Source organism: Melospiza melodia, chromosome 4, assembly GCF_035770615.1.
Source record: "Melospiza melodia melodia isolate bMelMel2 chromosome 4, bMelMel2.pri, whole genome shotgun sequence".
NCBI lineage: Eukaryota > Metazoa > Chordata > Aves > Passeriformes > Passerellidae > Melospiza > Melospiza melodia.
In genome coordinates this window covers 60,188,248-60,198,062 of record NC_086197.1, presented here as the reverse complement: position 1 = coordinate 60,198,062, position 9,815 = coordinate 60,188,248, and the positions used below count along the sequence as shown (strand labels likewise).

At 47.0% G+C, this 9,815-nt stretch overlaps 1 long non-coding RNA gene across 2 annotated transcripts; it reads right to left on the bottom strand.

The window, feature by feature from the left end:
- Positions 1–708: 708 nt before the first annotated feature.
- Positions 709–7,696, bottom strand: LOC134418065 (uncharacterized). 2 transcript variants are annotated; one of them, XR_010027673.1, is made up of 4 exons: positions 7,573–7,696; positions 7,259–7,469; positions 6,430–6,683; positions 709–931 (listed from the first exon to the last, which is right to left on the bottom strand). It is a non-coding gene; the product is annotated as an uncharacterized LOC134418065 (long non-coding RNA). The 2 variants fall into 2 exon arrangements; XR_010027672.1 differs by having other exon boundaries at positions 7,259–7,696.
- Positions 7,697–9,815: the final 2,119 nt, after the last annotated feature.

The window sequence follows — 9,815 nt, the reverse complement described above, 5'->3', positions numbered from 1 at the left end:
CTTAACAGCTCCTTGCAACATATGCTCAAAGGCTGTTTCACTGGCTGCTGAGTTACTTCTGTCTCTTGTGAGGGCTGTCCTGAGGAATGTGTGCCAAGGCATAACATTCAAGTGCCCAGGGTCCTGTTCCTGCATGACAGAGTCACCTCCATGAACAGGCTCAGGGAAGGTGAGGACAACACCTTAGCTGGGAGGGAGCACTGCTCAAGCTTAGTGCCCATCAGCAGTGTTTCTAATTGGGGATGTAATTCTGGAGTCGGGATTAATTTTTGGTTAACAATATCACTTTTTTTTTCTTAAATTCAGAATTGGTCCAGCACTTCCTCTCTGGTTTGGGTTCTGTGCTGGTAGAGGAAATGCTTCCCTGCCATTGGGATGCTTGCACTTGGTCATTTGGCAGCTCTTAAGTAAGCCTGCCCAGTGGCATGCAGCTCAGGTATGGGCCTCAAATATTGGCCCTCCTGACTTTGCAAATGTGCAAACATTCTACTATCTGTGACTTCTGCATGTCACTGTTCACTGTGTTTTCAATCATTACCTATTTTATTGCTATTTATTATACTTGTCTATCTTTGCACCACTAGCTTTGGGTTATCCTGAAGACAATCATTCAGTTCTCCTTGGAAACTAGAGTGGGGTGTTTCTGGGGTTTTTTACATGTACACTGAACACCATTCTCTAGGAAGCAAGCACACAGAGATTCCTACACTGCTTCAATGTTTATTTTTAGTTGTACTTTCTCCATCAGGAGAGTGACTCTTCCCAGCTTCATCTTGTGTGTGAACTCCAGGAAGGGGCTGTGAATGTTTCCACTTGGTTGAGACCAGTCAGGATGAGTTAACAACCACATCTGCCACCATGGCACCTTAACAGGAGTAGTGCTGGGGACTCATGGCGCAGTCATTGCCCTTGAAAGCCCAGCACAGCACCTCTGTAAAGAAAAAGGATATAAATACATATTAGCAGGAAAATACAGCATTTAATTTAATTATCTCGAGGAGGCACACCTCAGTGAAACTGACTCTTATGAGGTGCTTTTATTTTTATGGACATATTTGATAGGCTTTATTTAAATAAGAAAGCAATTGAGTAACTGAATCATGTGGAGACTTCTGATAAGGATCTGTCTTTCAGGTTATTAAACAAACTGCATAGCAAGTGCTCAATTATTCTTCGAAATGCTTAAGCAACACCTTTGGTTCAGATTCCCATCTAGAATTACCTCCCAGTAAGTTGCCTCCCAGTAATTTCCAAGAAGCAGTATGCAAACAGCACACACCCGTGTTCTGGATAATAGAGACTTCTGAGAAAAATCTCAGGATTAATAAACAAGCCACAAAGGGACCTGGGAAAGCAAACCTTCTGAAGGAATTTTACTTGCCTCTCACTGGGCTCTCTGTGGCATTGGGTCTGATGTCTGCATCTGAAATGAGCCTCAATAATACATATTCTTGCTCTCCATTTCTGGCCCTGAATTTGCAACATTTGAGAAACCACTTCAGACTGCAATTTGTAGAGTGATGCAGACTTTTGGTGAGCAAAGTTCGATGAAGGCACAGTGAGCCTGAGATTGTGCACACTTAGGGTTGCTGTCAAAGCAAGCAGCCGTTGTACAGCAAACAGGGGGAGCCCCAAAAACCTCTGCAGAGCAAAGAGGAGCTCTGAGGAGCATGGGTGTGCTTCTCAGTCATGGGGCAAAGCATGTCAACATGGGCCTTGGAAGAGGCAACCAGAGTTTTACGTCCTCGTGATACACTTAGGTTTTCTCACCCGCTACTGAATATGTGGGTCCCACAGAAAAAAGGAAATCCACTAAACCCCTGAAACTAGTTGTCTAAAGCAAGAGCCACATAATATCAGCAGGCAAGACTAATAACAGAGATCTGGAGAAAATCACAGTGGAAATGAAGTCGTGAGTCTGGCTGACCAGTTGGCTGTGAGTTTGAGGTCTGTGATTTCTCTGTTTCAGCTGCAGACTGGGCTCCCTGTGAGGAGTTGTTGGTTTTCCTGCTTCCATGTCATGGGCCTCTGGCAAGTCAGCTGTTGTGCATCTGGTAAAGGCAGGGAATAACAAGCGGGTCAGAGAGGGACGTGTGTGCATAAGCATGTAGAGGACAAGAATGAAGGGGGTCAAGAGAGGAAGGGAATACGCTTCAGAGCTTCCAGAGAGCTCTCTCCTAGTGCTGCCCCAGGTCCCTACCTGTCCTTAGATGCCAGCACATGCCACAGAAAGCAGGATTTTTCTTTCTCTTTTTTTCTCTTCCGAGGCAGGCACTACTAACACATCAGATTTAATTCTGAAATCCAGCTGACAGGGTGGCTCTAGGTTTAACATGCTTTCCTGTTGGAAGGGACATTGCTCACAGAGCACTCAGCTGCAATTTCCAAAAGCTAATCCCACAAGGCATGCATGCTGGCAAGGTGACAAGCCATGAGTGATGAAGCACCAGTGGGCACTTGGCCAAGCACAGGCAACAACAGCAAACACTTCTGACCATGGCTGCTGCTCACCCAGCAAGGGCTGAGGGGTGCAGGGCCACCACTGTCCTACCACGCAGGGGACAGGAGTGCTCTGCCAGTATCAGGACATGCACCATGCAGGGCTGGATGATGAGGCTTGGCCATCCCATCCAAGTCCTGCTGATGGTTTTCACACCATGGGTTGGAGACAGGTCTCAATGCTCAAGCTATTGGGTGCAGTTCTGGTGGAGCTGGAGGGTGTCATGGCTCCACTGGCTGGAGAAATCTGCTTGGTATGAGGCTGTGAGGGGCTTGCCCTGCCCTGCCCAGGTATGGGCCTGTGAGTCAAAGTACAGCCTTGCTTCAATACACTGGCAACCAAAATAGCTGGTTCCTTGGGAACCAAATTAACAGAAGTATCAGCTGCTTCAAAATCTCTCTCAACTGTCCCATCATAGAAATGCAGGTTGTTCTCTGAAGTTTTATAAAATGATAGAATAGTGGAATAGTTTAGATTGGAAGAGACCTTTAAAGGCCATCTTGTCCTGCCCATTGCAATCAGGTGGGAAACAACTAGACCAGTTTGCTCAGAGACCTGTGCAACCTGGCCTTGAGTGGATTGGGGCATCTACCTCCTCCCTGGGCAACTAAGGGATGAGTACTGGGCCCAGTACAGAGGATGTTTTCCTGCTAATTCCTCACAGCACCTCTTTGCTGCATGCCCAAGCTGGGCCTGATGATGGCCAGTACCCCTGTGCCTCCCCCACCATGGCCAGTGTGGGTTTGTGTAGACCCTCAGGGTGAACCACAGTGGCTGTGGTTCTGACAAGCCCTGCAGAAATCCAGCAGTTGAGTTTAAGCCATCCATGCAGTGGTGAATGCTGCTTCCCCAGCAAATGTTTCTCAGATAATGCCATTGTGTTCTCCTATGTGAGCATGTTGGTGAACACTTATGTTTTAAGGGCTATTACAGCAACAAAGTGGGAGTGCTGCACAATAGCAAGCCAGAAGTGCAGCTAATCAGAAGAGGTGAAGGCAGGGTTTCCACATTCACTACTGTGACCTCTTCTGAGATCATAAGCTTGGTAGGAGAAAGAGGAAAAGAAGAGTAACACCATTTGACAGTGGCTATAACTAACATGGTAGGAAAAATCCAGACCTAATGTATGAGAGATGATCATATGGCATAACAGAATTGCTCATCTGTTAAGCATTACTAAATGCTTACTATACTAAGCATTGCTGATCTCCAGGAAATGTACCTAGGTGAAGCTGAAGATTTTTAAATCTAAAACTGATGGCATAAATCAAACTCTCTTTAGGCTCCTGCAATAAGAGGAGAAAAGGAAATTGCTTTTCAGCCCAGAAAGCATGCTCCTGGTAACTGATAAACTGGCTGTGACTCTGCAGAAGGCATGATGAATAGTGAGAAAGCAAATATCAGAAATATAACAAGCCTCCAAAATGACACAGGGAATGACAGCAGCTCTTGCTGGAGAAATCTGGGGCCGCAGGAGATCCCCGTGGGAGGGATCAGTGGGAAGGGGAGCTGCACCATTTGTAAGGGACCAGAGAGTATCTAGTTTGGAGCTGCTCATCATCCAGGCGCTTTCCTGTGTCACTGTAGCTGCTTATCCCTGGAGGCAGAAAAGATACATGAGGAAACGCAAAGGTACCGACACATTTGTGCCATGCCAGCCAAAAGATGAGCTGTGGCCTTACTGAGGTTGAGAATGAGGAGGATGTGAGCTTGAAGAAAAGAAACCCTACAAGATGGAGACCTGACATCATCTCTTCACCAGTATTGGAAAAAAGGCTCCCAATATTACCAGTTAGATTGTGCCTGAGCCAGTCTGACCCTTGCTGCTGGGCCAAAGGCAGCAACTGCGGTGTATCACCCCAGAGATACCTTGGCTTGCTGGAGATTGTAGCTGGACACTGAACAAGTCCAGGCTTGTAAGGAACCCCGTTACCTCAGGAGGGATAGCTTCAGGCGATGGTGAAGAGAAAAAGGAGAGGATTCTGCTGGAGGGTTTAATGTCCAGAGGTTTATTCCATGGTTACAGAGGTCTGAACATGAGGAACTGCTCCAACAGAATCCTGACCGCATGCTCTGATCACCTTTTTAAGCTCAGGGACAGGGGGAGGGGAGGTACAGGTGAGCCACCAACCAGGTGAGAGGGGCAGGGTCTCAGGGGAAGATGACACCCAGACAGGCCAATGACCCCCAGGCCTGAGGGGCATCCTTTGAACTTGGCCAACCACACGACGCCTTGCTGGAATGTTAAGCCTGATTGACAGGACTCACTCAGCATGGGGGCAAGGGGGAAGGGAGAGACGTATAGGCACACCTGGGAAAGTGACCTGGAAGGCCAAAATGGAACATTACAGCACACCACAACACACCAGCTTCACTGACTTTCAGCTAATGATCAGGCATGTCTCCTCCATTTCTCTTGTGGACAGCAGAATGAAGATGGGCCCTATTGGCAGGCAGTTCAGCCCACCTGTCAGGTAGAAGTGCTTGACATCTTCTAGAAGGATCTCTTTTTCACTGACAGTTGAAGGAGTGTAGCTTTGGCCAAACATTTAGTGCTATAAAGCCAAAGAATTCACCTAACTTTAGACAACTCCCATAGTGACAACTACAGTCAAGGGTGAGAAGGCAATGCCTTTTGGGTGCAATTTGTTTACCTTTTCTTATTTTTCCTAGGATGAGTTCTCACCCCAGTGACTATAATTGATGCCTAGATCATCCATAGGTTTGTACATTAATTGAGATCCCATCCCTTGTGTCAGATTAAATCAATGCCCCCACCCCCCACCAAAGTACTGACTTTTCAGACAAGGTGTTTTCAGCTCCTGATGCTTCTGGCTGCCAATGATGATGGCTGCTGCATTAATTCTGCCATCTCACCTGCTGTGGACGTCCTGATAAGGTGAATTTCTGGGAGGCCTTTCTGGGGGTAATAAAGGGTTCATGTATCCAATAAAAGGAAATTGAAACTTGGTAGACAAGCTTCCTTGGAAAAATACCTACTCTGTTTGTCTAAACAGTTCATGCACAGCAAGAGGGATTCTGGAACAAAATGCAGCCTTGTAATCGAGTTCTAGTCCCAGCTGTGTAAAAACACAGAGTGGATCACTGCTACAAAAATAGATCTTTCAGAGGAAACCAGCAAAGATGAGGGTGCCCAACAAAGGTGATAAAATGCCCAGCAATAGATTGTATCTGTTGTTTTGACCAAGATATTTGACTGCCTGCTTTGCAGCACTCCTGAGCAAATATGTTCCATTTTGTGCCTTGTGAGAGGTTCAGTGGCTTGGCTTCACCCCGCCACCCCCTTTGTTGCTAGAATTTTAAAAGCTTGAATTTGGAATAGGCTTGCTTTTCCTCATGTCTGTGTCTCACCTCAGTGCCATTAAAAGTCATGACACATAACAGAGAAACAGCTGTGCAGGAAACTTCAGGCATCTGTTTAATATTAATTGCATGTATTCCTAAAAAGTCATAGCATGTTTTTAAAATTTCACTGCACATCTGGTGCGTCACTGCTAAGGGTTTTTTTTAATAGGTTTTATCTGTGAGTCACTGAGAACTATCCAGCCACAAGCTGTCCAGATACTGAGGAGATGCACAGGCAAGTAAAATAGAAGAGATGTTTCTAAACAGCTTCTAAAAACCCTCACCACTGAATAAAATGACAAAGCAACACTGACTGTTAGCTGATGTCTGCCCATCAGCAAACACCAAGCTATAAGAAATCTCGGTTTAGGAAAGGATTTTCTATTAGTAAATACTGTGTGGTTTTAAGATACATCTTCCATATGAATCTTACAGTCCCAGACTGTAGGTGAGAATTTGTTTTTCAGCTAGAGGACAGTCAGTTCTCCTGCAGTTACCCAAAACCCCACAACTTGTCCCCTTCTGCTGTACCCCTTCCCCAAGTCTTACCCTGACCTACTTACATTTAGCCATAAATGGCTTTTCCTGCTGACTCAGCAAGCCTTGCATAAAGAAAGTGGTCTCTAGAGGATCAGGTGAAAGGTGTGTTCTTCAGCTGGACACAGCTCTGCCAAGCATGTCCCTTGTAGGAGGCCCTCCCACTGCTCAAGACTGCACTGGAATGGAGGACCATGGAATTGCAGCCTCCACTGCCAGGGTAGGAGCCCCAGACTCCAGGGAAGGCATGGCAGCTAGTCCTGCTGGCATCCATGCGTTCCTGAAAATTACATGGCCTTTGAGAAGCTTTTTAAGAGTAAATGAATGAAAGAATGAATGGTTGATAAATGACTTTTGTGCATTTTTCTCTATATCCACCCCCAAAAGTGTTGCTTTGAATGACTCATTCTTTATTTTAGAGATTTCTTCTTTTTTCTCCCAAGAGTTTCTCTTGCATAGTGCTCATGACAGGGTGTTTCTCACTGTCAGCTGTTTGAAATACTGAGTGGTGACAACCAGTAATTAAGTCAGTAACAAATTATGATTTGAAATGTTTATTAATGCCTCTAAAAAAGCACTAGAAGGAATAGATTTGGAAAAACACAGCTTTGCCAATGTGGCAGAGCAGGTGCACCCCACAGTGAGCTTAGGGTCACCCCCCTTGCCCCACTCACCAGTAAACGGGGTCTTGATATTTTTACAGATATAGCTGAAATTTAACTCCTGTCAGAGTGCAAGTACATTATTTGTGGATAACATTGAAGTGGGACAGCATAGAACCTGCAAAGCATTGTTTAAAAGTTATTTTGCTTAACAGCTACATTCACAGAATGCAGAAGAAAAATAGTATTTTACCTGCAGAACCACCACAGCCCAAACGCAGAGGCAAGGGCAGCTCTTTGTGCCACATCCTAGTTAGACACCCAGGCTGTACTTCCAGGGCTTTACCCATCTCTAAGTATTGAGGATTGACATGAAGACAAGTCCTGCTTTTGCTCCTCTCATTGGACAGGGGCAGGGAACATCACATGGCTGCTGTTGGTGGTAACATACCTTCTGGGTTGGGCTGTTACAGAAGCAAAGATCCTTCAGCAAGATAAGGAGCTATCTGGGCCAGAATTAAAAGCATCCAGCCATTCTAAAACTCTCTGAACATGGATATAAAATACCTGTTGTGGGCAGAAAGGCAAGCCTGACCCTGAAGCTCAGATGCAGTGGAGTCCTGAGCTCTACCTCATCTGCAGCCAGGCTGGTTGGAACACTGCAGAGCCAGGCTGTGGAACTCTGCTTGGAGCAAATTTAAGTGCTTTTCTAAAATGAAGCAACTTTCCTCCTGATTGGTGCCCTGAAGGCACAATCCTTGGCAATTTTTACATGCCAAAACTGGTAAACAGAGGTTTGAATGACTGTCCCTGCTCCCAGACCCTCCCATTTGCTGCCAGCGGGGGTGTCCTGGCACAAGGCAGCACTTCTTCACCCTGGGTGGGAGTGCCAGCAAGACATCCTGACCTGCCCTGGCCCAGGTTGGGCCGTGATCATTGTCCAAGACCTTTTCCTCAGTTAGTAAGGGATGCCAGGATCCGCCCCAAAAACAGTGAAGGGAATAGATCTTCCTTGGCAATTGCCATCAGAAGCAGGTTAAACACAGGAGAAGCTCAGAAGGAATCACCCAACATGGATCTTGTGTTTTTCTGTCACCAGAGTGCCTCACCTTAAAAAACTTTCTCCTAGCATGACTTCACCCTGAGCTTCCTCTCTGCTGGCAAACAACAACGTGACACAAAAGCTGAAAGCCCATCTCTAGCATATCCTTGTACTGGGGACAAGCAGGGGCAGCACAGTCAGACAGCCAATGTCCCCATGCCACGCACACGCCCCCCTCTGTATGTGCACAAGATTTCCATGGCACTGGTGCCTGTGTGCAAAGGGGGCAGCTCTAGAATTTACAGGCTGGGGACATTTGCCTTCACGCAGCAGCAATTGTTCTGGCAGCACAAGACAACCACGGCACTGCTGCCAGAAGGGAAATACAGTTCCCAGCACACTGAATCCTGTGGCCACTTCGGTGCAGAGCAGGTTGGACCCTGGCTAGTGTGCCTCTGAAGCCAGTGGGTGGGCAGGCCAAGGCAGTGGGGGGCCTGGGCACAGAGCAAAGGCAAGTGCCAAGACATCACAAGAGAGGGAGCGAGCGGTGCACGGCACGCAGAACAAGATCTGTTCAATTCCATCAGTCAGCACTCTCTTCCAGAAGATGACCTATTGAACATTTCCAGGAATAGCTGTGCCAAGGCTGTCAACTGTTTCTTGGAAATACACTCAAGAAAAATGGCTTCCTTCCAGTAGGGATCTGCAGAAAGCCTGGACTGGATCAAGGCTGCAGTCAGTTGCTGAGGTGGTGATGCTGTTGCATCAGCTCATTCAAGAGCAGAGGATGCAGGGGGCCTGGAGGAAAGGCTGCCTTTTCTCCCCCTTCTCCTCCTGCTTTCACATCAAATGGTAACAATGGATAAAGAAGCTGTGATTTCTTTTTTGCAGATTGCCTCAGCTCACTTGTATGCTTATCCTTACTTGCAGTCTCCAGCCGTTAAGCAGATAGAAAACCTGCAGTGCTGCACGTGACTGGGCCGCCAGCCCAACACACAGCCTACCTGGGCTATTTCATAGGCAATCACTAGCATCAAGCTGCCAAGGCTGACACATGGCCCCACAGTCATAACTCACTCCCAGCACAGTATTCTTGGTATTCCCTTATCACGTTATTGCTTGAATTAACACAAGAACATAAAGTTATCACTGTGGTAGAGAAGTTTCACTCCCTGCACCAACAGTTGTGTGGGTAGTAGGGTGGGGAGCTGAGTTGAAACATGCTATGGTTCAGTCCTGTGGTGGTGGCCCTGTGCCAGCTGAAGGGTCCTGCTGGCTCAAATGGACCAGCAGGGAAGGGGTTGCACATCGCAGGCAATGGGGTGTACCCGCTTGTACCTGTCCCCATGGTGCACACCTGCCACTGCCAAACCCACCCCTCCTTGGCCAGCTGCAACCAGCAAAGTACAAAACAGGGCTGTGCACTAACCAGAGCTGAAATTGAAGGTAATTGTCCTGCATTTACACCTTGCACCAGCTTTGGTGCAGCAGATGGTTTTTTTTGGGGGGTCCAAGTCCCTCTTCATCTCTCCCCAGTCTCTTTCCACCATCGCCCTCCAGCATGCATCTGGGTGAACAAAACACCATGGGAATGAGTGTTTCCCCACTGTAGTTTCTGATTTGCCCTGTGAGAGAGACTGTAGGGATGCCTTTCTGAGTTTCTCTGGATTGACTCCAGATCTGGATTTGCATTGGGTCCTTCCTGACGGGTTACAAATAAACCAAAGTAATGGGCTTTGGCATTGCTTGGCAGACTGTTAATAGGATA